Below are 24,131 nucleotides of genomic sequence, written 5' to 3' on the forward strand. Positions count from 1 at the left end.
CCATGGTTGGGTCCTCCACAGAGGATCCACCAGGAGGACTTTGTGCGCAACCTACCGGATTCGTCTGATTACTTGGGGAATCAGCGCGATCGGGGGAAAAGCATAAAGGAGGAGGCTTGGCCAGTACGTCCCTGGCTTTCGAGAAATGTATTGGGCAGTGATGATTGTCTTCTGAGGCGAAGAGGTCGACCTCTGCCCTCCTGAAGACATCCCAAATTTTCTGAACTCTGCAGGGGTAGAGTAACCATTCCTCTGAGGGAAGGTTGCTCCGGGACAACGTGTCCACCCCTGTGTTCAGTACGCCCTGTATATGTGCTGCCCTCAACGAGAGCAGGTTGCACTGGGCTCACTCTAGGATGGTTTTCGCTAAAGTGAAGAGGAGCTTTGAAGAGAGCCCACCCTGGTGATTTATGAAGGACACCACTGTCTGACCTGACTAAGGCGTGGTGTCCCACCAGAAGAGGAAGGAAGGCCTGTAGAGCTCGATATACTGCCATTATTTCCAGACGGTTGATATGTAGCTCGCTTTCCAGGCCGTTCCAAGCACCAAAGGTCGGACGGCTTTCGCACAGAGCTCTCCAACCCATCTTGGAGGCATCTGTGAAGACAACCTTCCTCTTGTCTATCACCCCATTTGTAATAAGAGCAGTTATTAGTAAACCCACAATCCTGCATTCTCCTCTCTGTGTGGTTGTTTGATCTCAAGTTACCATAGTACTGTTCTAAGGTCTGAAGAGACTCACATGAAATCATAGAGGAGAGAAGCCAGTCAGTTGAGGTTGTGGCAAACTTTTACAGTGCTTGAGTATTGTTGTCTTTTACTGCATATGATAATTCATACTCAGAAAGTAGAACTGAAATGACATTCATTACAAGATGATTAGTTAAAACATTTCAAATGCACCTGCAGACTATTTTTCTAGTCACATATTTCGTCATTGAGATTTTTTTTTTTTTTAAATGTGTAAAAATCTCATCTCGTTCTCGTGAACTCAATCTTGTGTCTTGTCTCGTCACACCCCTAGTAAATAGTAATCAGTTGTGAAAAAATGTTATTTAGTAAAATTTTAAATCTAAATTTTATATTTTAAAAATATTTTTTAATTTAATCTTTTTGGGTTATTTCAGTCATTTGTATATGTAACATGGTTGAAATGAATGGGGTTGGATGAGAGCTGATATAGCTTCCATGTTTTCATCTAGAGTTTAAAGAGATCAGGTTAACTGAGGGCTGTGAAGGGAATGTGGAGGTTTTCTACAATGGATCCTGGGGTAATGTGTGCTGGAACCAGATGGAACAGACACAGTGAGTCTGATCTGTCAAGAGCTGAACTGTGGAAGATCTGGAGCTTTTTCCAGTTCTATTCCAAGAGTGAAATCAGCTCGTAACTGGCTGGATGAAGTGAAATGTCGACCACATGATTCAAATCTGTGGCAGTGTCCATCTTTACCCTGGGGACAGAATGACTGTGGTGAATATGAAGTGGCCAAACTCACCTGTTTGGGTAAGACTGATGTATTTTCCATCTCTAAAAATACAACAGTAATCTGTTAACATTACTGAGTATATAAACAAAATATATATATTATTAATTAGGGCTGTTAAATGTAACACGTTATCTCATGCAATTCATTTTTTTTAGTTTAACATGTTAAAAATATTTAACGCAGCATAAATTTTTTTACCATCATCTATTAGCTAGCACTACATTATATGATCACACACTTACTCATGCAAATGCTTTTAAACTATTCAAGCGTGACAAAAGAGAACTCAGTGCAGTACTGGCATGCTGTCTGTGAATCTCCTGTCTGTATGACACACACATGACTCACAAGACAGAAATCTACTGAAAAATGCCATTCACATTGAGTCCTCTTTTGCACTTGAATGGATAAAAACACAAACTTATGCCAAAATGCCTGATAAACCTGCTGCTGTCTGTCATTAATGTTAATCGAAGAAATGCTCTTGACTGAATAACTTTTATAGCTTTAATAAGGATTAATCTATATTTAATTTATAATTTATTCAATGAAGAATGTGAAGTTTTTGATAGAACTTTAATTTCTGTATATTTTCTACCTGTTAGATCAAATGTTTAAAATATACTATGTTGTTTCTACATTAATTTGGAGATGAAATGTAAAATTATTACAATATAAAAATATATCAAAAACTTTAATGTTAGGTGCGATTAATTACAAAAAGAGTTTGGTTTTGTTTTTTAAATCAATTGACAGCACTAAATATAATATTGAATTAATTTGTGATTACAGAACAGGAGAGTCATGAGTCCCCTAGAAGCTATTTGTCATGCTCCACATCTCCACATCAGAGACAGTGTTCAGGTAAGTTCATTTGATGTAGATGAACATAAAAATCATAACAGCCATTTGTCATGTATGCATGTAATTTTGTTCTGGAGAACTAAGATTTAATGTCACACACCACTGTAGGTGTTGCTGTTCTGACAGATATCTGTTGGCCAATAATAATACTTGGATTTTAGAGCATGTTCCTCTCAGACTGAGTGGAGGGGAGGGCCGGTGCTCTGGGAGACTGGAGGTGTATCATAACGCTGTGTGGGGCTCAGTCTGTGATGATCTGTGGGACATCAGCGATGCTCAGGTGGTCTGCAGGCAGCTGGGTTGTGGAGCAGCACTGAGGGCTGATGGGAATTCAGCCTTTGGTGCTGGTGAAGGTGTTGTGTGGCTGAACAGAGTCGAGTGCAGAGGGAATGAGATTCACCTGTGGGACTGTCCTCTCTCCCTGAAGAACCACACTGACTGCTCCCACAAAGAGCACGCTGGACTCACCTGTGCAGGTAACAAAAAATAAATTGTAGATAATTGTAGAATAAATAATATTTGTGTATTTGCATGATATTGAATGTGTTTGTGTCGGTTTTGTCAGATTTGTCAGTGTCTACTCCTGCCACAACAACATCATCTTCTCCTCCAGTTTCTCAGACAGTGAGCTCAACATCAGTCTCTCCTCCACAAACTCCTCCAGCAGCGTCTCTCTCTGTGCTTGTGATTGTACTGGGAGTTGTGCTCTTACTGCTCTTAGTGCCACTGCTTATACTGATTCAGCAGAACAGAGTGATGAGGAGAGGTAGGAGAGATCCAGAGACTGTCATATTGTGTCTTATTCAGTGTGTGATCAGTCATGTGTTGTGAACTGACAGCAGGTTTGTCTCTCTACACTCACAGCTCTCTCTAAGAGGAGACACAGGAGCACGACTGAGGGCGTTTATGAGGAGATTCATCACAGACCCACTAACAGACACAGTCTCTTCACTCATAGAGGTAAGTGTAATAGTGTCTGATTTGTGGAGATCAACAGGGTAATCAGTTTATTCAGAGGGTGAGTGGAGTAAATCACATAGGTCCATTTGTACCTTGTTTGTGTCACTTGTAGTAAATGATATAGGGTTAGTGCTATATGATCCAAATGATATGGGGATTTTGGCTGATTTGTGATTGTGAACATGTCTGATGGTTCTACTCCATAATAGGAAGTGTCCTTTCTACCGAACAGCATTCTGGGTATGAAGATGCTGATGAGCTTCTTTCAGGTTAGAGGACTGAAATAGAATTATGTTACAAACTACATACAGAAAAGTATGTGTGTTAAATAATTAAAAACATTCACTTAAGTTATCTTAGAGTATAAATTATAAAAAAAAAAAAATCATTCAGCACATAATTCAGATGAGGTTTTATTATTATTAATAATAATAATAATAATAATAATAATAATAATATGTATGTATTTTCTTTTTCAAAGCAAATTCTGCAGTAGGAATGAAGACTGACTACTATGATGATGTCACCACCACTGAAGTACCAACAGGTCAGTGAGTTTGTTAACTGATCACAGAAATTCACTTAATTTAATTACCTATTTGGCCTGTAAATTAGTTTCTGTTTATTCCCTTTTCCTTTTAAATAATTTAGTGGAGCAACAAAACACACCAGAGAATTATGATGATGTAATCAATGCTGAACGGAGACATCATGCTACAGGTTTATTTCTTTTAATTACTTCGACAGGTTTTAACACACTATATATATTTATATGCATTTTAATTATACATATGTGCATTTTCAAAATCCAAAATTTTGTCCATTAATGGATACATATAATTTTTCATTATTTTGTTGTAGATGACTTAGCAGAAAACTATGATGATGTCGTCATTGTACGGCAGTTCTCCAATGATAAAAAAGGTGTGGGTTTCACTTTATACACTTCTACATTAGAACATTTTTTTCCCCCTTATTTTTCTAAATATTATATTTTTCTTATTTAATAGCTTTATATTATCAATTTATCTTGTTCTATCAGCTTCTGTTGTCAAAATAGATCATTTAAATGGACTGAAAACATTGTGTTCATTATAATACTTTTTAAAGCATGTTGATACATGAATGAACTTGTTTTCTAATAACAGACTATGATGATGTGGAGGAAGATCCAGGAACACATGGAAGGGCTGTATAACTCAAACCACACACACCGCCTCAAATCAAAGTGTTTAAGTGGTCTGAAAAGTGTTTAAGATCATCCTATATACTGTATGTTTTACCTGCAGTCCAGGTAAAATGTGCACTTTGTATTGAAATCTTCTAATTCAGCTACAATTTCTGAGAAGAAAAATGCATTGCTTTAAAAATGTTTGAAATTTTTTCCAGATGTTTATGCAGATCTTTTTTTTTTTTTTTTTTTTTTTGCTACATTTCTATCATGGCACCTTAGAAATTTTAGAGAACAAAAAATAAATAAATAAATTTAACAATTTAGTTCTTTACCTTTAAGCCGCCACCACAGTCTTTAACATTTCACAGCACCTTCAACTTATAAAAATATAATTCCTTTTAAATGTAGACCCACTGCTGGTGGACTTTTATATTTTACTAAAAATTGTTGGAATTTACTTTGGGACATAAGTTTACGAACAGCAGCTGTGAGAAATTATCAGAAAAGCATGTTCACTTTATGTTCTGCAGAAGGAGTTTCTGACTGTCTGCACTCTGAGCTGAAACCTTCAATGTTTATAACAGAGCTTTTTAAAGAAGAGCCCCTGTTTGTTTCATGTATTTGTTTTAGATTTGCTTCTAATTTCATAGTTGAATTGATGTCCATGTTTTCTATTAAAGAGTTAAAATTAGACTGACTATGTGCATGGAAATGTGTGTTTTGTTTTGTTTTTTTTTTTTTTTTTTGGTGTTATTCACAGATTGTCAGACAGGTGTCACACTTTGTGTTTCCCATATTCACTCTCATGACTGCTGGGTGACTTTGTCAGCACTTTTTCAAAAAATGCTTTTGTCTGATGTGTCACTGAAGCTGTTTTCCTCTATTAACTCTTAAAAGTTAAAGGGTTAGTTCACCCAAAAATGAAAATTCTGTCATTAATTACTCACCCTCATGTTGTTTTACACCCATAAGACCTTCATTCATCTTCGGAACACAAATTAAGATATTTTTGATTAAATCCGATGGCTCAGCGAGGCCTGCATAGACAGCAATGGTGCTTCCTCTCTCAAGATCCATACAGGTACTAAAAACATATTTAAATCAGTTCATGTGAGTTCAGTGGTTCTACCTTAATATTATAAAGTGACAAGAATATTTTTTTGTGCGCCAAAAAAAAAACAAAAACAAATTTTTTTTAACAATATCTAGTGATGGCCGATTTCAAAACACTGCTCTGTCCACAGTCTCTGAAACTGGTATTAAACCCGACATTTCTGTCCCCCTCACTTCTGAAATGATGGCTACGCCCCTGAACGTGCCTCTGTCCCCACTTTTTTAGAGTGTGCTGCAGCATCAAAATCAAAAGTTGTTTATATATACAAAATTCAATTAATTTGGCCAGTGAAAACATTGGAAATCTTTTCTTTGTACTTTTGTCAGTTAAATAAATGTTAAAGAGAATTAACAAATCACAGATTCTTGATTCTATTGCATTTCACAAAATGTCCCAACTTTTCTGGAAATGGGATTTGTAGACATAAGAGTTAAAGGTTTTAACCCTTATATAAGAGTTTACAAAAGGGATTTTTGAATTCTCTTTTTATCACACTATAAATCAGACAATACTGTCAACAGCCAGAGAAAAAAAAAAAAAAGAATTTTTTTTAATAAGTTATTGCATAAAATCAGGAAAGTTTCATATGAGCAAACCCCTCTGTAAAAACCCTCAGAATATAGATAATAAATAAAACTGTAAAGTTTGGTGCTGAAGTTGAGATTTCTAGCTCAGTTCAGGAGAAAAAACTCATTTTGAGAAAACAGCCTTTAAAAATGCAAACAAATAAAGTGTTGTAAATTAATAATAATAATAATAATAATAATAATAATAAACTTTATATAATAATAAAGTTAATTTTATTATATAATAATAATAAACTTTGAATCCATCAAAAAAAAAAAAAAAAAAAAATTCTCTACTAAAATCTGTGGAGGTTCATTTATTATATTTAATTGTTCAAATATACAATTCCTGCCACTACTCTGAAGTATGAATGTGCAATACAGGCGCTTTAGCAGAAATGTAGTTCACTGGCTCTCTCTGCTGGTCACAAGGTGAACAACATGCTCATCTTCACTTTGACAATTACGGTTTTTGTGTGCCCCTGAAAGAAACAACTTTTGTGCAATTAGGTAAATTTCAAATTAGTATATATATATATATATATATATATATATATATATATATTTCACAAAATTTGTTTTAAGGAGAAACAGTCTTTTCTGCCTCTCATTTGTGCAATAAGGGTTTAAATGCTTTTTTTTTTAAAAGTATTCATTTTACAGAGTTGAGTTTATTAAATGTTAATATAATGCTTACATACATATACACCAATAGACAGTGTTTAGGACATTTACAGTTAGTTATCAGTGCTTTTATCTCGTCTCTGCAGGTGTTGGGCTTTGATGCTGTAAATAAACTGGAGAGTTTCCTGTCTCCTGTAAGTCAAATATGTGTATGTGTGTGTGTGTGTGTGTGTGTGTGTGTGTGTGTGTGTGTGTGTGTGTGTGTGTGTGTGTCTTGATGTGTGTGGAGGAGGAGTTCATCAGCACTGACAATTTTGATATATATGGAGAAAGTCATAAAAGCCTCGTCTGATTTGTCACTGAAGTTGTTTGATGGTTTCCTCTGTTGTGTCTAATAAGGTAACAGCGAGTGTGATTGGAGGGTGTTGGACCTCTTTCTCTCTCATTAAGGGGTGTGAGAGGATGCCTGTACTTCTGTATCATCAGTGCGGAGAAGCTTGAACTGGATGTTGAATTAATCAAGCAGAGAGAGATGGAGAGATGCCTGACACTCATTTTACTGACTACAGTTGTAAAACTCATCACAGCTGGTAAGTACACATGAAGGTAAAGAGATTATTATTTTTAGAAATGAAGGTGTCAGACTGTTATTTAATCACTTATAATTAAACTATACTGTAATGTGTGTGTTTTTAGATGTCTGTGTAAACACATTGTTACAATATTTTGAATGTGCTCCTGTGTTTAACAGGCAATTTCTCTCTCTCTCTCTCTCTCTCTCTCTCTCTCTCTCTCCAATTTATAAAGAGCTATAAATAAGTTTTACATGATGGTCTTATTATTATTCATAATTATATTTTTATTATCATAATAATGTAAATATTTGTTATTTAAGGAAACTGTAAGAGGCAATTCATTATTATTGTTTTTTTTTTTTTTTTGTCTTTTCTTGTGATCACAATTTGATTTTTCAAGTAATATCAACGTTGTAAATGTCTCAATCTTCTGTTATCTAAAAAATAAATAAATAAATAAATAATCATGCATTGATCACCTTTTTTCAGGTTGCAAACGATTTAATCGTCATGTTTCAAACATCATTCTATAATCATGCAGGCATCTCAGTCCCTCGAGCTGGGTGGCAGTAAAACTGATCATATATTTGGAGTTCTGATTTGATAAACATTCATTTGGATATTAGTGACAGACATGTTAGCTTGAGTGACTCCCATTAACATTTTTTTTTTTTTCAAAAAAGTAAAAAATAATCACTTATTCACAATCCAGCAGCATAAATACTATATTATGTTATGTCACGATCACAAGAAAATGAAGTTGTGATCATGACAAACAAGACAAAAAAAAAAAAAAAAAACCCTAAAGGTCTTTTAGGGTTACCATGTTAGATCTTACACAACACCAAGAGCTCAGCTGCAGAAGAACTATAGAGGCAAAAAAATATATATATATATATAATAGGAATACATTAGGTTTAATCTACATTAGTTTAAGCTCAATCGACATCATTTGTCGCATAATTTTGTTTACTTCAAAAATAAATTTCAACTGGTCCCTCCGTTAAAAAAAAAAAAAAAAAACTGGGTTACAGTGAAACATTTACAGTGGAAGAGAATAGGGCCAGTCTGTAATCTTAAAAATACTCGCTCTCTCAATATAGAAACAAAACGTAAACAATATCTGTGTTAACATGATTTTAGTGTGGAAAAATTTGCTTACTAACCTTTTCTGTGCAAAGTTATATCCAGTTTTAAAACTTTGTTTCCATGACAACATAATGGTATAAACCCTGTAATAATGTTATAATAACTATTTACAGCTGAAATAATACATGCATTTTAGGATAATTGATTTAAGTGCTTTTATAAAATTAAAACCTTCACATTTCTGTCTTTAAACCCTCAATTATTTAATAAAAAGGAGGGTGTAGTCAGCATTAATTTTTTCATTAATCAACATACCTATGATGTTGTTTGAGCTCAATTTGTATTGAACTCTGAATATTCCTTTAAATATTCAGACGTATGTGTCCCATTTTGCCAGTTGTCCCACTTAGTAATGCTATGAATTAAACTCTCATCCCTTCATGTCTCTCATTGTTACTGCTTAATATTTAGACGGTGTGAATGTGAGGTTGGTTGGTGGTCACAGTCGCTGTGCTGGTAGAGTGGAGGTTCTTCATAGAGGTCAGTGGGGAACAGTGTGTGGTGATGACTGGGATTTGGCTGATGCTGCAGTGGTGTGTAGAGAGCTGGACTGTGGAGAACCTGTAGATGCTCTGAGTGATGCTCATTTTGGACCAGGATCAGGACCAATCTGGATGAGTTTTGTCATATGTGCTGGATCAGAGTCAACACTGAAGAACTGTGGGTCAGGTGGATGGGGTAAACATAGATGTGATCATACTGAAGATGCTGGAGTCATCTGCTCAGGTAAAGTATTTTACATATTCAAATTCATATCTTTGTAAGTTTTTTTGTGCTTCCATATTGGCTTCTAATTTTTAAAGAAGTTGATTTTAAAATGTTGACTTCAATAATAGATTTCATATTTATATTAGTTTTTTTTTTTTTGTGTGTGTGTGTGTTTTTACATCATTTATTGATTAAAAGGCTAACAATAAAATGGTTTTTATGTACAAAAACATAAGCCCCATAAATAAGTCATGCTTTTGTTGATCTCTGTTGTCTTATTTAGAAGTCAGGCTGGTTGGAGGTTCTCGCTGCTCTGGGAGGTTAGAGATACTTGATGATCAGAGGTGGGTTTCAGTGTGTGCTGCTGCCTTTGACCAGCAGGATGCAGAGGTTGTGTGTAGAGAGCTGGACTGTGGGGCTCCTGTACAGGTGCTGGGAGAAGATGCTTTTGGCAAAGGAGATGCTCAGATGTGGACACAAGAGATTCAGTGCAGAGGAAATGAGTCTCAGATTCACCTCTGTCCAACATCACCATCACTTGAAAACAACTGTTCACATGAACACAGCATTGGTTTGCTGTGTACTGGTAAGAGTTTAAAGTACAACAAAACACATTAATTTCATTTTATTATAACATTTTATATTTACACTAGCTTTTTCTCTTACGTTCACAGACATAGTAAATGTGAGGTTGGTTGGTGGTCACAGTCACTGTGCTGGTAGAGTGGAGGTTCTTCATAGAGGTCAGTGGGGAACAGTGTGTGGTGCTGGTTGGGATTTGGCTGATGCTGCAGTGGTGTGTAGAGAGCTGGACTGTGGAGAACCTGTAGATGCTCTGAGTGATGCTCATTTTGGACTGGAATCAAAACTGTTTTGGATGAAAAATGCAATGTGTACTGGTTCAGAGTCTACACTTAAGAAATGTGGATTCTTAAAACCAACTGAACCTGATGTGTGTCTTGATAAGAGCGCTCAAGCCATTTGTTCAGGTAAGCTAAAGCTAAAAATCCTGTCTTAATGTGCAAAACAATTACACCAAAAGCAGTCATAATTTCATTTTTCGTTACCATTTTCTACCTTCTTTTTGGCCACACAAACTGTTAAATTAGGCTGTAATAATCAGGGACCTTGTTAAAAATAGACTTTAGAAGCTTGTTTCTAATAATACATTTTAATGTAATGCTCCGAATGGATTCATTCATAGATATTGTTGACATGAAAATGTGGGCAGATTTTTACAGAAAACTATAACTATTCGCTTTTTTCTATATGAGCCGTTTTTGAAGCTTATTGTAAAGGCCTTTTTGGACTGGAAAAAGTTTTGCTGACATGTATAATATGTTTTCACATTAAATATCTTTTATTTCAGAGGATAAAAGAAAATATGATTTCTCATTATATGACTGACTCATTATTGAAGTTTAAACTTCAAATTTTCAAATCTTTCCTGTGTTGTTCTTTCAGAGGTCAGGCTGGTTGGAGGTTCTCGCTGCTCTGGGAGGTTAGAGATACTTGATGATCAGACGTGGGTTTCAGTGTGTGCTGCTGCCTTTGACCAGCAGGATGCAGAGGTTGTGTGTAGAGAGCTGGACTGTGGGGCTCCTGTACAGGTGCTGGGAGAAGATGCTTTTGGCAAAGGAGACGCTCAGATGTGGACACGAGAGATTCAGTGCAGAGGAAATGAGTCTCAGATTCACCTCTGTTCAACATCACCATCACATAAAAACACCTGTTCATATGAAAATGATGTTGGCTTGGTGTGTGCAGGTTTGAGCATTTTTTTAATGAACTAAAAAAATGTTAATGTTCCCAAAAACTACACTAAATATTCATTAATTTCATTTTCTTTGTGTGGTACTTTCCCCCTCATTCTTTCCCTTTGTCCATATGTCTTTACTCCCTCTTTATTCTTTATATAGACATTATGAGAGTGAGGCTGGTTGGTGGTCACAGTCGCTGTGCTGGTAGAGTGGAGGTTCTTCATAGAGGTCAGTGGGGAACAGTGTGTGATTTTGGGTGGGATATGACTGATGCTGCAGTGGTGTGTAGAGAGCTGGACTGTGGAGAACCTGTAGATGCTGTGGGTGATGCTCACTTTGGACGAGGATCAGGATCAATCTGGACAAATCGCAAGTTCTGTTCTGGATCAGAATCTACACTGAAGGACTGTGGATCAGTAAATTGGGGTTTTTATAACTGTGATCATACAAAAGATGCAGGAGTCATCTGCTCAGGTAAACTCCTCCAAATCCTGTCCTATTTTTATATCACTGATAAACCACCTGCTTCAAAGAGATAGTTCACCAACAAATGAAAACTCAGTCATCATTTACTTTGTGTCTTTTCAAACCTATATGACGTTGTTCTGTGGAGCACAAAATGTATTTATTTATTTCTTATTTTACTTTCATTATATTGAAAAGAGCACCAGGATATTCTGTAAAATTCCCCTTTTTATGTTCCATGAAAGAATGAAAGATGAGTTTGGATTGACATGAGATTGAGTAATTTGATTATTTTACTCCTTTCACATTAATAAGTGGTGCTTTGTGGGAGACCAATAATGACAAAAATTACACATAGATAGCAAACAGAACTAGAACGTTTCTTATCTCTTGCTTCCTTAGGTGTCAGGCTTATTGGAAACTCCAGCTGCTCTGGGAGAATTGAAGTTCTTCATGATCAGTCATGGATGTCAGTGTGTGCTGCTGCCTTTGACCAGCAGGATGCAGAGGTTGTGTGTAGAGAGCTGGACTGTGGGGCTCCTGTACAGGTGCTGGAAGAAGATGCTTTTGGCAAAGGAGACGCTCAGATGTGGAAACAAGAGATTCAGTGCAGAGGAAATGAGTCTCAGATTCACCTCTGTCCAACATCCTTACACAAAAACAGCTGTTCACATGATAATTACCAGAGTCTGTTCTGTGCTGGTGAGTTAAAAGAATATGATAGTAATATCACACCTTTTACCCATAGGGTGTGTCTCAGTCAGCTCCCTAGAACACTGACCAGGGAGCCAGCCATTTTAAGGGCTGTTTCAATCACAAAATCCTTTGAGTGCACTGGAATGTTCACTCCCTAGAAATCCCACAATGCACTCCAAAAACCAGATGCTCACTATGTTCCCTTAATGGAAATTCTTAAGCGCAAAACAAATCGCATGAACCAACACAATATCAATACAATATTATCATGACATGCGATAGAAGATTTGAAAAGTCAAACCATTATTAAATGAAATGTCAGCATAAACATCAGCAGATAGGTATTATAAAATTAAAATTGGACTTAAATGTTGCATATATATAACAACCATCAACGTATATTTCATGACATACTTTAAACAGCATAAAAAAAAAAAAAAGATATTGGTCCTGTGTGTTGTTAATAAACACCAGGGGTGACGACAGAAGCACCAAGTCATGTCAGCAGAAATTGAGTAATCAGTGTCCGAAAGTGTAGTGAGCCAGTGTGCTTTACCCGTGCCCGAATTTGTGTAGACAATATACTGATACGTGAACTTGTATGGAGAAGCACGCATAGTCTCTGTCTGTATTTTTCTGTCACTTAGATAAAAAGAATGTGAGGCTGGTTGGTGGTCACAGTCGCTGTGCTGGTACAGTGGAGGTTCTTCATAGAGGTCAGTGGGGAACAGTGTGTCATCATGGCTGGGATATGACTGAAGCTGCAGTGGTGTGTAGAGAGCTGGACTGTGGAGAACCTGTAGATGCTCTGGGTGATGCTCATTATGGACCAGGATCAGGACCAATCTGGATGGGTGGTACATTTTGTGCTGGATCAGAGTCTACACTGAAGAACTGTGGGTCAGGAGGATGGAGCATACATGCGTGTACTCACAATTATGATGCCGGTGTCATCTGTTCGGGTGAGTAATTTAACTGATTGCCCAAGAATTTGTGTTGACATAAAGAATATTTTGTTTGGAAAACTGTAAATGTTTGTATGGTTATTGTATATAACTGTCAAGCATTTGTTTTTGTCTGTGCTCTGTCATTCCTGTAATATGAACAGGTCATAAAGCTTCCAGACTCGTTAATGGATCTCACCTCTGCTCTGGGTGGTTAGAGATACTTGATAATCAGACGTGGGTTTCAGTGTGTGCTGCTGCCTTTGACCAGCAGGATGCAGAGGTTGTGTGTAGAGAGCTGGACTGTGGGGCTCCTGTACAGGTGCTGGGAGAAGATGCTTTTGGCAAAGGAGACACTCAGATGTGGGCACAAGAGATTCAGTGTAGAGGAAATGAATCCCAGATTTCATTTTGCTCAATATCATCATCACACAAACACAGCTGCACCAGTGACAACATTGTGGGGCTGATCTGTTCAGGTAAATTATAAATATTCAGTGTCTCTTTGTGTTTGATACAGTATGTCTTCTCTTTCAGCTGCATTATACTTTATTTTAACTTCTATGTTCTTCATTCAGGTTACACAGAGGCCAAACTGATGAATGGTTCAGACTCTTGTTCTGGAAGAGTGGAGCTTCGGTTCATCAATAAGTGGGGAACAGTGTGTGATGCATGCTGGGATATGAGCGCTGCCAGTGTCCTCTGTAGACAGCTGAATTGTGGGATTGCTGTGTCTGTTGTGGGATCAGACTGGTTTGGAGAGGGAAGTGGTGAAATCTGGGTTGATGTGTTTGATTGTGACGGGAATGAAACAAAACTTTCAGAATGTTCCATCTCTTCATGGAGTCGAGCTGAACGTTCTCATAGACGAGATGTTGGAGTCATCTGCTCTGGTAAACTTATTTGACACTGAGAGCATTATGCTACTGGAAAAACTCTATAATATATGAACACTTTTTCACTGTGTTCTAACACAATTCTTATTTTAGTAAAACATGAGATATTCTCTCCAGATTCCTCTCTGGCTGTTCATGACCGTCTGGTGCGGTTGTCTGGAGAGAGACAGTGTGAGGGGGAGGTGGAAGTTTCCATCCATCAGGTCTGGAGGAGAGTTCTGCTGGACTCCTGGAGTCTCACTGAATCCTCTGTGGTCTGCAGACAGCTGGGCTGTGGCTCTGTGCTGAACTTCTCCGGCTCCTCTTCATCCAGTCCTGAACACAGTCATGAGTGTGTGACGGGCTTCCAGTGCTCTGGGAGTGAAGCTCATCTGGGGAACTGCAGCTCTCCACAAACTCTCAACTGCAGCTCCACACAACAGCTGTCAATCACCTGCCTTGGTGAGAAGAGCAACATCTGGGCAGATTCTTCAGTTGTTAGTGATCACTAATGTGTTTTTCTTTCTCTGAATATCAGGTCGCGGGTCCATCAGGCTGGTGGGTTCTGGGGGAGACTGTGCAGGGAGGCTGGAGGTTTTTCACAGCGGCTCATGGGGGACAGTGTGTGATGACTCCTGGGATATTAAAGATGCCCATGTGGTGTGCAGACAGCTGCAGTGTGGAGTGGCCCTCAGTAACCAGCAGGTACCAGCCTGGTTTGGTCCTGGTTCTGGACCCATATGGCTGGATGAGGTGGAGTGTGAGGGGAATGAGACGTCCCTGTGGAGCTGCTCTTCTCCAGGTTGGGGAAAACATGACTGTCAACACAAGGAGGATGTAGGAGTCGTGTGCTCAGGTTAATAGTACTCAGTTGTGAAAATCATTATTCAGTAACATTAAAATATTTTTAATTCAATCTTTTTGGGTTATTTCAGTCATTTGTATATATGGAACATCCAGTGGTTGAAATGAATGGGTTGGATAAGTGCTGATATAGCATTCATGTTTTCATCTAGAGTTTAAAGAGATCAGGTTAACTGAAGGCTGTGAAGGGAATGTGGAGGTTTTCTACAATGGATCCTGGGGTAATGTGTGCTGGAACCAGATGGACAGAGACACAGTGAGTCTGATCTGTCAAGAGCTGAACTGTGGAAGATCTGGTGTTTTTTCCAATTCTATACCAAGACTGGAATCAGCTCGTAACTGGCTGGATGAAGTGAAATGTCGACCACATGATTCAAATCTGTGGCAGTGTCCATCTTTACCCTGGGGACAGAATGACTGTGGTGAAGATGAAGTGGCCAAAATCACCTGTTTGGGTAAGACTGATGTATTTTCCTTCTCTAAAAATACAACAGTAATCTATAAACATTACTGAGGATATAAACAATATATATATTTAAATATATATATTTAAGGTGTTAACTCATGAGATTAATTTTTTTCAGTTTAAAATTTTAAAAATATTTACTGCAGCCTCCATTTTTTTTCAATCTTCCTTTAGCTAGCATTATATTATATGATCATGCTTTTATTCATGCAGATGCTTTTAAACCATTCAAGTGCGACAAAAGGGAACTCAGTGTCTGTGAATCTCCTGTCTGTGTGACACACACGACTCACACACAGAAAGTCGCTTCAGACAGCGTGCCGGCCACATTGAGTTCTCTTTCATACTTGAATGGACAAAAACACAAAATGCCTAATAAACCTGCTGCTGTCTGTCATTAATGTTAATCAAAGAACTGCTCTTGACTGAATAACTTTTATAGCTTTAATAAGGATTAATCTATATTTGATTTATAATTTATGCAGTGAAGAATGTGAAGTGTTTGATAAATTTATTCAATTTCTGTATATTTTCTACCTGTTAGATCAAATGTCTAAAATGTATACTGTCTTTATGTTGTTTCTACATTAATTTGGAGATGAAATGTGAAATTATTACAATATAAAAATATATATTAAAAACTTTAATGTTAGGTGTGATTAATCACAATTAATTACAAAAATTATTATTTTTTTTTTTTAATCGATTGACAGCACTAAATATAATATTGAATTAACTTGAACAGAACAGGAGAGTCATGAGTCCCCTAGAAGCTATTTGTCATGCTCCACATCTTCACATCAGAGACAGTGTTCAGGTAAGTTCATTTGATGTAGAAGAACATAAACATCCTCACAACCATTTGTGATGAATGCTTGTAATTTTGTTTGGGGGAACCAAGAGGATTTAATCTCACACCACACACATACCCTACTGTAGGTGTCACTGTTCTGACAGAACTCTGTTGGCCAATAATAATGTCTACTTGTCTGTTGATTTTAGATCATGTTCCTCTCAGACTGAGTGGAGGGGAGGGCTTGTGCTCTGGGAGGCTGGAGGTGTATCATAACGCTGTGTGGGGCTCAGTCTGTGATGATCTGTGGGACATCAGCGATGCTCAGGTGGTCTGCAGGCAGCTGGGTTGTGGAGCAGCACTGAGGGCTGATGGGAATTCAGCCTTTGGTGCTGGTGAAGGTGTTGTGTGGCTGAACAGAGTCGAGTGCAGAGGGAATGAGATTCACCTGTGGGACTGTCCTCTCTCCCTGAAGAACCACACTGACTGCTCCCACAAAGAGCACGCTGGACTCACCTGTGCAGGTCACAGAAAATAAATTTTAGATAATTGTAGAATGAATAATATTTGTGTATTTGCATGATATTGAATGTGTTTGTGTCTGTTTTGTCAGATTTGTCAGTGTCCACTACTCCTGCCACAACAACATCATCTTCTCCTCCAGTTTCTCAGACAGTGAGCTCAACATCAGTCTCTCCTCCACAAACTCCTCCAGCAGCGTCTCTCTCTGTGCTTGTGATTGTACTGGGAGTTGTGCTCTTACTGCTCTTAGTGCCACTGCTTATACTGATTCAGCAGAACAGAGTGATGAGGAGAGGTAGGAGAGATCCAGAGACTGTCATATTGTGTCTTATTCAGTGTGTGATCAGTCATGTGTTGTGAACTGACAGCAGGTTTGTCTGTCTACACTCACAGCTCTCTCTAAGAGGAGACACAGGAGCACGACTGAGGCCGTTTATGAGGAAATTCATCACAGACACCGTCACTTCACTCAGAGGGGTGAGTAAGTGTCATAGTGTCTGATTTGTGGAGATCAACAGGGTAATCAGTTTATTCAGAGGGTGAGTGGAGTAAATCACATAGATTCATTTGTACCTTGTTTGTGTCACTTGTAGTAAATGATATAGGGTTAGTGCTATGTGATCCAAATGATATGGGGATTTTGGCTGATTTGTGATTGTGAACATGTCTGATGCTTCTACTTCTCCACAACAGGAAGTGTCCTTTCTACTGAACAGCATTCTGGGTATGAAGATGCTGATGAGCTTCTTTCAGGTTAGACGACTCAAATATAAACCAATATAACTCAAATCTTATCTGCTACATACAGAAATGAATGGATGTTTAATTAACCTGCTAAGTTAATGTTTTTATTACCTGAGTTTAAATGATATAAATCTAAAAACATTCATTTATTGAATCTTTTTTTTTTTTTCATCTACGCTTTTTAAAGCAAATTCTGCAGTAGGAGCCGCTCCTGACTACTGCAATGACGTCATCACCACTGAAGGGCCGAAAGGTCAGTGACTTTAACTGACTTCACTAAATTAAATGAACTATTGGGCCTCTGAATAGTAAAATCAAAATCAGTTTCTGTTTATTTCCTCTTTACTATTAACTCATTTAGAAGAGCAGCAAATCACACCTGAGAATTATGATGATATAATCACTGTTGGACTGAGACCTCGTGATACGGGTTTATTTCTTATAATCATTTCTACAGGTTTAACAATATAAATGTATATGCATTTTAATTATACATATGCACTGTTTCAAAATCCCAGATTTTGTACATTTAATGGATGCATTCAATTTTTCATTATTTTGTCTATTTTGTTTTGCCAGAAAACTATGATGATGTCATCATTGTACGACAATTCTCCAATGATAAAGCAGGTGTGGGTCTCAAATTACACATTTTTTGTTTGTCTTCAAATTATAGTGGCATATAAATTCATGTAATTAATAATAAAAACATTTATTTTAGATGGTGTTCAGGAGGATTATGATGATGTTAAGAGTGTCAGGGAGTATATGAGTGATGTGTTTGGTACGTTACTGACGCCTTTTTACCTTACACTGAATTTACATATAGTTTTTATATCAATTTCTGTGATCATGATAGCTCATTTAACTTGACTGCCAATATCGATGTGTTTTATAATACTTTTTAAAAAGCATATATTGATAAATTAATTTGCTCTTGTTTTCTAATGACAGACTATGATGATGTGGGGGAGGAGCCAGGAAAACAGGGAGGGACTGTATAACTCAAACCACACCCACTGCCTCAAATCCTTTCAAAGCTTTTAAGTGATCTGAAACATTTCTATGATGTAGATTTGGCAATTTGAGAAAAAAAAAAAATCGTTTTTCCTAACATTTAATCAGTTTGTATATAATTGTTATGATTTCAGATGCTTCACCATTTAATTTCCACTGTCCCAGTCTTTAATATTTTACAACTTAAAAACATCATACTTAAAAAAAAAAAAAAAAAAAAAAAAAAATATATATATATATATATATATATATATATATCATATTCCTTTTGAATGTAGACCCACTGATAGTGTACACAATATTTTGCTAAATAATGTACTTTGGGAAACAAGTTTACAAACAGCAGCTGTGGTCAAGGATCTTTACCTCAAAAGAATGTAAAGACTCTTTGAACTGAGCAGAAGAGCTTGTTGTTCACTTTATGTCCTGCAGAGTGTTTTGTGACAGTCAGACATTGATACATGGCATGCATATGTTTGTTTTATGTACTTGTTTTATATTTGTGTCAAATTTGATTGCTGGTTTGAATTTATTTGATTTTTTTTTTTTTTTTTTTTCTGTTTAGCATTTAAAATCAGACTGACTGTGTGCATGGTATCATATCATTATTTATTATTATTATTATTATTATTATTATCATTATTGTGAAACTGGGGAATGTTGCGACATTTTTTTCAAACTTTTTTTTGCACACAAAATGCAAAATTAAATAAAAGTCTATGAAATATTGTATACAGTTATTCAGGAGTAGTTTGATATGCCTCTCTGTCTTAGTGTTTTTCGTCAGCAGTTATCAGTGCTTGTGTCTGACTTTAGCGCTGTATGTACTCTGAAGTGTTTCCCACATTCACTCTGTTTTCTTCAGAATTGCTAAGAGAGCTGATGAAAAGTTTGTGCTGAAGTGCAGAGCAGAGGAAGATGAAGAACTGTCTGACAATCCTACTGATGTCCACAGTCGTCACACTCACCATTGCAGGTATTTTTACCTTCAGTTAAAGGGCCAGACAGTTCCTTTCAACATATTAAATGAGAGTAGTTTAATATTTTACATAAGGATCTTCCTGTGTACATCAATATCTTGTGTAATATTTAATTTATCTTAGTTTGATTTATATAGATTGTTTATATTTCTTTACTGATATTTATTATATATATATATATATATATATATATATTTTTTTTTTTTTTTTTTGTAATTGCATGAAATGGTCTTGTGGTTTGATGCGGGTTTTATTATTTTTCACACCAGTCTTGTGTGCAGGCAGTGTGAGGTTGGTTGGAGGTCACAGTCCCTGTGCTGGTAGAGTGGAGGTTCAGAGACACAGCAAATCTGATCTGTCAAGAGCTTAACTGTGGAAGATCTTTCAGTGAACCCAGATATTCAGTGGGCCTGAGATCTGCTCCTAACTGGTTAGATCATCTTAAATGTCAAAAACATGACATTGTGGTAGTGTCCATCTTTACCCTAGGGACAGAACAACTGTTATGATAATGAGGTAGCCAATTGCTTTGGTAAGACTTAATTTAATGATTTAATCATGATTAAATTTCTTGATTTTAGAGGTTTTTTTTTATAGTAAACCATAATCTTAAATTGTTAAAGTTTTCAAAAGAATTTAGTTTCCATCTTAAGGTTTTATTGGGTTTCACATGTTGTAATCTCAGAGAAAGAGTCCTGAGTCGCCACGGAGTCTTCTGACATGTTCAGCATCTCCTCACCAGAGACAGTGTTCAAGTGAGTAGGTTATGTTCTGTTAATGAGACCAGTAATATATGAATGCCTAATTGCTTTTTCTTCAAACATATACTTGTGAATTATCTATCTGGTAAGAGATAACTGATGAGTCTCCACATGTATGACACATACATTTTAAAGTGTATTCCTCTCAGACTGAGTGGAGGGGAGGGCCGGTGTTGTGTGGCTGAACAGAGTCGAGTGCAGAGGGAATGAGATTCACCTGTGGGACTGTCCTCTCTCCCTGAAGAACCACACTGACTGCTCCCACAAAGAGCACGCTGGACTCACCTGTGCAGGTCACAACAAAACACTGAGCAATTTTATTCATTTTTACTTAATTTTATTATTAATAAAATTTGTGTATTTGCATGATGTGTCTGTGTCTGTTTTTCCAGTGTCAGTGTCCACTACTCCTGCCACAACAACATCATCTTCTCCTCCAGTTTCTCAGACAGTGAGCTCAACATCAGTCTCTCCTCCACAAACTCCTCCAGCAGCGTCTCTCTCTGTGCTCTCTCTTACTGCTCTTAGTGCCACTGCTTATACTGATTCAGCAGAACAGAGTGATGAGGAGAGGTAGGAGAGATCCAGAGACTGTCATATTGTGTCTTATTCAGTGTGTGATCAGTCATGTGTTGTGAACTGACAGCAGGTTTGTCTCTCTACACTCACAGCTCTCTCTAAGAAGACTGAGGCTGTTTATTAGGAGATCCATTACAGGCCCACTAATCGACACAATCACTTCACTCAGAAAAGTGAGATTGCTGAAATGATCACCATTATTAATAATAATGATAAAACATTTTATACTATAGGTGTGAAAGGTCAAAGTGATCAAAGTATTTGTTAGTTTTATTTTACCATGCTGACATGTTTAATGATTCTACAAGTCTTTTTGACAGTTAAAGTGAAGAAATGTTAATCCTGTTAGGCTTCCTGCTTTTAACCACAGAATTCAGCAGTGAAAACCACAGCGCTGTGTTTGTACTGCAGTCAGTGAGAGAGCACACAGGTGTTAGTGTGAGGGGAGGTTTGACGAAGGGTAGACATCCATGTCAGCATTTCTGAACTATGAACTGCATTATTAATGCAGTTCATCATTTAACAACATTTTGGTTGTTATACTGGTTCTACGCTGTAAGGAAAAATATTTAGAAAAACGGAAAAGGTGCTGGTAATTTTCTGTTAGGAAATTATCTGTTATTTTTACAGAAAATTCCTTCATGTTAACACAATACATTGTGCCCTGTTTTAACTGACTTTTCTAAGAGCATATGCTTTATTTTTATGCATTATTTTCATTGATGCAGACAAAATGGATAAAGAGGATCCAGAGGAGCATGATGTCGACACTGATATACTCGACTGTGAGAATATTCCATACTAAAATTATTACTTCAACATAAATAAATAGGAGAGAAGGTGATTTTTACAGTCTAGTTTATTTTGGGATGACATATATGTACCTAATATGCATCTGCTGTACATCTTTAGAGGAAACACTGAAGAATTATGATGATGTCATATCTTGTGAATGAAATGTTGGAGCTGTAAGGGAGTCTGAGGGGTTTCAATCAGACGTGTCTTATTATGTTCACCTCTGGCAACCAGTTTCATCTAAAACAAATAATTTGTTCACCATCTTATTTATTTTCATTTGCTGTCAGCTCAAGTAGTCACCAGCTGGTGCATGTCTAGACTATAAATTAAAAAATTATAATCTGATAAAAAATTATCAGATTTTTTTTTTTTTTTTTTTTTTTTTTTTTTTTTTTTTTTTTTAGTTAACAGAGAATTGGGAAGAGGAGCCAAATGAACAGGGAGAGAGTGTGTGAACCGCCTACAATTACAGCTATTAATATTAATCTGTATTTCTTTTTTAATATTGCCTAAAACTTTTCATTCAACCAGGAGAAATGCAGAGGACCTTATTCTGAATGTATGTCTCATTACTTTAATAGAGAAAGTTTATCAAATATTATTTTAGCAATTTTGTCGTATTTCGAGCACCTTCCAACGGCGAGGGGTTCGGTTCATTCCTCCCGGAAGCCGCTTTCCACAGGTGCTGAATTGTTCCAGTCGCTGTCCATGGTACTGGAGGAGTGTCCACTCTGCAGTTGTCGAGAAAACAAGTGACCAATCAGACGAACCAAAAAAAAAACAACTAACTGCCATCATTAAAATGATTTGTTTCATTTAATTACAATATTTGGTTGTGCCCCGACTGAAAAAAAAAAAAAAAAAAAATCAGTAAAGTCAGTCATAACGATGGTCTGTTGCTTAAACCATAAATAAGTAGTACGAAAAGATGAAATGTAAGAGCATTAACTCTGTATAATTAATACCTCTACCTGAACATGTTCTGTCATTTGTAATTAATTTCAGTGATGTAAATGCTAAAGTGAGCAAATTACAGTATATACACAACACATCTACACATATGTGTTGAGGTCTATGCATAATTTGAGGTCTTTGTGACCCCTTCAATAAAAAATAAAACTCTCAAAAAAAGAGCATGCCCATCATCATCATCTTCTTCTTTAACTTTTTTTATCTTCTGGAAATACAACGGTAGCCTATGTGCTTAATGTAGGATATTCCTCCAATGTTAATATTTAAAATGTAATGATAATTGATTAAAAACATTTTTTTGTGTGTGTGTGTCATGATTGAGTTTCCATTAACATATTTCCCCGCAAGTTTCACAAATTGAGTCGAGCATCTAAAGTGCTTTTGCAGGGGAGAAAAACCCTGAATCTGAATTGGGAATATCATACTATGCGGCAAACTATCAATAGAATTTATTCAAACTAAAAAAAAAAAAAAAAAGTTAATTATTAACGAGTGTATTGTTTTGATGAAAATGATTGCGGTCCCTTTAATTGCTAGTACGCATGTGATGTGATGTGACGTATGTGATTGGTTGCGTTAAGTTTGCAGAATGTGACGACAGAAAGCAGTAGCTGTTTAGCAAAATAAAAATATTCGTACGATTTATAACATGTATACTCATTACAAGAAAATGTAAGTTTTATCCTGTCTAAACACAAAAAAACATTGATGAGATGACCTATGACCACACTGATATGGTAACTAATCAATTAAGTAATTAGCCTACTGTTCTGACACTTTCATTTATAATCCAATAATAAGTTAAAAAGTGTGTTAGTGTTTTGATCTTTTTTTTTTAACTAACCTACCCAAATAGATTAAACAAGAATGAGGGAAGTACTTGCCTAGACTAAGATTTGAGAGTTTCTGTTTATCATGCTAAATTAAGTTTGTGTTTGCATTCTCGCCTCCAGTTGTGAATACTTTTGTTATAATTGCCTTCGTTGCTCTGTTTCAGCGCAAATATTGTCTCTGAAGGAAACTGCTCCAGATATGAATACAGTAAGGATCTTACAGGTTTTGCTTCTTATTTATTTTTAAGTTTTGACGCTTGATGCTTCACTATGATTTCAGTTTCAAGCTGTTCAAACCACCTGCAACATTATAGTTTATATAGCCTAGGCATATAGAAACACACAACAACCATGGTAGTCTCTAATGACAGTTCAGACTGATCCAGAATGTTTAAGTTTTGTAATTTCAGTCATATTTTTCGATCTTTTATTGCCATCATGTGGATACAGATGAATTGCCGCAATTTAAATTTCTAAAACAGATTCATAGGCTATTAAAGCAAATCTGAATAACACCATTGTGAATGCTTTTTGTGTGTGTGCATGTGTTTGTGTGTGTGGTTCAGGTGAACCATACGTTGTGGGGATAAAATCCTTGCCCTTGTGGGGACATTTTTGGTCCTCTTGAGAAAAACGGCTTATAAATCATACTAAATGTTTCTTTTTTTTTTTCTTTCTTTTTTTTTTTTGAAATTGTAAAAATGCAGAAAGTTTTCTGTGATAAGTAGGTTTAGGGGGTTAAGGTTAGGAGACAGCTCAGTTTGTACGGTGTAAAAATCATTATGTCTATGGAAAGGCCCCATAAAACATTAAAACCTGACGTGTGTGTGGTGTGCTATA

At 36.6% G+C, this 24,131-nt stretch overlaps 2 protein-coding genes and 1 long non-coding RNA gene across 5 annotated transcripts in view; all 3 read left to right on the forward strand.

Annotated features, from left to right (window-relative positions):
- LOC127510393 (scavenger receptor cysteine-rich type 1 protein M130-like) overlaps nucleotides 1–24,131 on the forward strand; it is a 149,868-nt gene that overhangs the window by 10,156 nt on the left and 115,581 nt on the right. The gene's annotated exons all lie outside the window — the stretch shown is intronic.
- On the forward strand, nucleotides 1,189–16,101 carry LOC127510420 (uncharacterized). Its single transcript, XR_007929618.1, has 3 exons — nucleotides 1,189–1,250; nucleotides 15,026–15,281; nucleotides 16,038–16,101. It is a non-coding gene; the product is annotated as an uncharacterized LOC127510420 (long non-coding RNA).
- Nucleotides 16,969–24,131, forward strand: part of LOC127510388 (deleted in malignant brain tumors 1 protein-like) — a 103,806-nt gene continuing 96,643 nt past the window's right edge. For 2 of the 3 annotated variants that reach the window (XM_051889868.1, XM_051889862.1), the window contains exons 1-2: nucleotides 16,969–17,084; nucleotides 17,301–17,360. The gene's annotated coding sequence lies outside the window, so the exon portion shown is untranslated. Of the gene's footprint in view, nucleotides 17,085–17,300; nucleotides 17,361–17,538; nucleotides 17,782–17,930; nucleotides 17,982–24,131 lie in introns of all 3 variants that reach the window. The other variant, XM_051889869.1, reaches the window with a different exon arrangement.

The sequence above is a fragment of the Ctenopharyngodon idella genome, chromosome 4 (genome assembly GCF_019924925.1).
Source record: "Ctenopharyngodon idella isolate HZGC_01 chromosome 4, HZGC01, whole genome shotgun sequence".
NCBI classification, from domain to species: Eukaryota; Metazoa; Chordata; class Actinopteri; order Cypriniformes; family Xenocyprididae; genus Ctenopharyngodon; species Ctenopharyngodon idella.